Source organism: Pteropus medius, unplaced genomic scaffold (genome assembly GCF_902729225.1).
Source record: "Pteropus medius unplaced genomic scaffold, Ma_sr-lr_union100, whole genome shotgun sequence".
Lineage (NCBI taxonomy): Eukaryota > Metazoa > Chordata > Mammalia > Chiroptera > Pteropodidae > Pteropus > Pteropus medius.
This window is the reverse complement of record NW_024341895.1, coordinates 172,372-176,300: the sequence shown is the minus strand read 5'-3', so window position 1 is coordinate 176,300 and position 3,929 is coordinate 172,372. Positions and strand designations below refer to the sequence as shown.

Here is a 3,929-nt window from a genome sequence, read left to right as displayed (position 1 = left end):
CTGTGGTCCATCTGCTGTGGGATCTGACAGTTGTGGGGGTCCAGCTATGGTAAAGAGTTGGGGATGGTTGGGGCCGGCGTAACTGCTGTGAGGTTCCAGCGGCCGGGGAGGATGGGGGTGAGCGGCTGCTGGCAGACTGGCCAGTGGTCATAGACTGCCGCTGTCTGCTTGAGCCTGTCGTGTGGCTAGAGGCCACTGCCTTCTCTCTCTCTCTCCTCTCCTCTCCCACCTACCTCCCTCACTCCTCACTCTTCCTTCCTTCCTCTCCTCTGCACTTCCTGGCTTTCCTGTCTCTCTGTCTATCTCTTTCCTCCTCCTCTGTCTCTCTCTATCTCGCCTCTTTCTTCTGTCCCTATATTGCAATTCCTTCATTCCAACGTTTACTTTGTGTCCACCATCTGGCTGCAGCAGGTGCCTGGGGGCTCTGGGCCCTGCTCAGAAGGGAAGAGGAAGTGGGGCGGTCACACTCGCCCAAGGCAGGCACGGAGGGTGGGAATTACTGGTTCATGTGGAGCAAACGGGCTGGAGGTTTGTGTCTCAGGGACCACCCCCTACCCTGGCCAGGCCTTGTTCCCTAAACTGCAAGTCTGAGGTGAAGCTGAGGAGCTTGGGTGGGTGCAGAAACTCTCCTGGGGGAGCAGAGAGGGTTATGGGTCTCAAGAGAGGGGACCAGTCATGCAGTTATTGAAATGGGAGGACACTTCAGGCAGCAGGAACAGCCTGTGCAAAGGCCCTGGGGCAGGATGGGTCTGGGGTGTTGGGGACACGTTGAGGAGACCCATGTGGCTGGAGCAGAGTGGCGGGGAGAGAAGGAGGAGGTGAGTGTGGGGAGATGATGGGGGCAGGTTATACAGGGCCTTATGGCTGTGGGGAGGACTTGGGATTTTACCCTGAGGGAGGTGGGAGCCACTGGGGCGGGACATGTATGGGGCTCTGCTGACATACCCCAGACGTGGCCTCCAGCACCATGCACCCATACATCTTTTAAAATAATTTTTTACTGTGGTAAAATTTGCCATTTTAACTATTTTTAAGTGTACAGCTCAGTGGCATTAAGCACATTCACAATGTTGCACAACCATCCCCCCATCCATTTCCAGAACCTTCTCATCTTCCTAAAATGAAACTCTGTCCCCATTAAACACTGACTCCCATCCCACTCTCCCGGCCCCTGGCGCCACCGTCTACATCCTGTCTCTATGGATCTGACTCCTCTAAGAACCTCAATAAGTGAAATCATATACTCTTTGTCCTTTTGTGTCTGGCTAATTCACTGAGCATAATGTCCTCAAGGTTCTAGCATGTGTCAGAATGTCCTTTTTTTTAAGGATAAATAATCTTCTATGAATGAACCACATTGTGTTTATTCATTCACCCTCTGGTACACACTTCTATTTTTTAGCTGTTGTGAATAATGCTGCTATGGACATAGGTGTGCAAATATCTCTTCAAGACCCTGCTTTCAATTCTTTTGGGTACATACCCAGAAGTGGAATTGCCAGATCATATGGTAAATCTATTTGTAATTTTTTGAGGAACCTCCATACTGTTTTCCACAGAGGTTGAACCATTTTACATTCTTACCAGCAGGTTCCAATTTCTCCATATCCTTTTTTATTTTACTTTCTTTCTCTCTCTCTCTTTTTTTTTTTTTTTTTGACGGTATCCATCTAAGGGCAGGGGGTTGGTGTTTCACTTTCATTTATTTATTTATTTATTTATTTATTTATTTTTTAAGGTGAGAGAACCCTTGGTTGACCTCACAGACTGTAAAGACCTTGTCAGCTTAATTACTTATTTTTTTTACACCTACAGCACCTGGTCTTCCTAGGTGGTCTCCCCTCCAAGTACTAACCAGGCCCGACCCTGCTTAGCTTCCGAGATCAGACAGGATGGGGCTTGTTCAGGGTAGCATGGCTGTAAACGGTGTCTCATAGTTTCGATGTGCATTTCTCTAATGATTAGTGATGTCAAGTATCTTTCCATGTGCCTACTGGCCATTTGTATATCTTTGGAGAAATGTCTATTTAAGTCCTTTGTCCATTTTAAAATCATATTTTGTTGTTGTTGAGTTTTAGTTCTCTATTCTGGATGTTAATCCCTTATCAAATATGTGATTTGCACATATTTCTTCTGACTCCGTGGGTTGCCTTTTCACTCTGTGCATAGTGCCTTTTGATGGCACCTCTGTTTTTACAGGTAAAACAGTGGCAGCTGGGTCCAGGTGAGATCTACCCTGGGGATCCAGGGTTACCACCACCACTACCTCTGATTAAGTAGCTGCTGAGCCCAGGCCTACCTGTGGGGCATGTCTTTATAAATCAGGCTGGGATGCGGGCAGTTCCCCTAAAGCAGGGTGTCCCCACCACACACTGTAGACAGTTGGGGCTGGATTAACCCATGTCCTAGACACTGCAGGATGTCGAGCAGCATCCCTGGCCTCTACCTATAAGATGCCAGTAGCACCCTCCCCGTATCGTGACAACCAAATATGTCTCTGCCCTAAAGCCGGAGGGTGAGTGGGAGGCAGCCTGAGGGTGTGGGGGGCAGGCTGTGAGGAGCAGGAGTCAGGAGCCTGGGTGCCACCTCAGGTGAACAAGACTCAGCCTCCCACCTGTAGAATGGGGGACTAGACGTGATGGGAGGACCCAGTGCCCTCACGCATTCATTTGACAAGGATTTATTAGGCACCTATTATGTGCCAGGACCTGCAGTGGGGATACGCTGGGGAGAAGAAACACAGGCCGTGGCCTTATGGGGTAACAGAGACATTAGCCAGTTAATTACACAGTGAATGTAAAACTACTGTGATCATGAACGCTGAGAAGCGGAAACACCAGGTGTTCGGTCAGCACAGAGTAGGCGCACCTGACCTCTCCTGGGAGGTCAGGGAGGGCTTCTCTGAGAAGTTGCAATCAAAGGATGAGAACGAGGAAACTCAGGGAGATGAGGATGAGCGGTCCAGGCAGCAGGACTGCAAGAGCTCTGCGGTGAGTTCGGACGGTTGGAAGGCCGAGTGGTTGGAGCATAGAAGGGACCAGCTCCATCGAGATCACATGTGGCCCTGTGGGTGGCGGAAGGGAGTGTGATCTTGATTTGTCGAGGGTTTTAAACTGGAAAGTGGTATAATCCGATTTGTGTGGTGAAAGAACCCGCCGGCAGATAGGGTTTATAAAGTGCTTAGCATAGGCAGGGCAGGGCACCCACAAAGGACTCAGATGACATCTGTGGGTATTTTGGGGACCCGGAGAAGTCACAGAGACCAGTCTCTACCTCTGAAGTTCCCAGGGAGGCAATTGTGGCCTGTCTCCTGGAACCATGGTATATTCCACGCTTAGGGTGGAGACTGAAAAGTGGGATGTCGCTGCTTTGAGTGCAGTTTTAGAGATGGAGAGGGACAGCCACCCTGGGGTGGGGCACAGGGCTCCAGGGCCAGAAGCTGCTTCTCTCAGTGCATTTAACATCGGGGAGACCGAGGCCCTAGGGCCCCATGGCTCTGAGTCCTGAGCCAGGCCTGGCTTCAAGATGCCATTAGTACCTGCCACAGCTCTGGCCATATCTCAGGGCTCCAGAGGGTGTGCTCTGGGGTCCAGCTGCCCAGGTTCAAAACCCACCTTTGATCAGATGTGTGACCATTGTACCTCTCTGAGCCTCTGTGGCAAAAGGGGAAGAACCTGTGTCTCAGGGACGTTGTAGAATTAACGTTGTTCATAGTCATTCATTCACTCAACCAACAGTCATTAAGCACCTACTGTGTGCTAGGTGCTATTCTAGGCACGGGGGATACAGAGGGGCACCATCACTTCCCTCGGGGGCTGGCGTTCCAGTGGCAGAGACAGACCCGAAACAAATCAGTCAATCATTAGAAAGTAAGGGAGTGGTAAGTGCCCTGAAGAAACATAAAGCAGGAAAAAGAGGAGAGAAAATGA

The 3,929-nt window shown here is 50.2% G+C and overlaps 1 pseudogene; it reads right to left on the bottom strand.

Annotated features, from left to right (window-relative positions):
- Positions 1-1,806: 1,806 nt before the first annotated feature.
- LOC120599394 (uncharacterized) lies at positions 1,807-1,925 on the bottom strand (annotated as a pseudogene).
- Between the last annotated feature and the right edge of the window lie 2,004 nt (positions 1,926-3,929).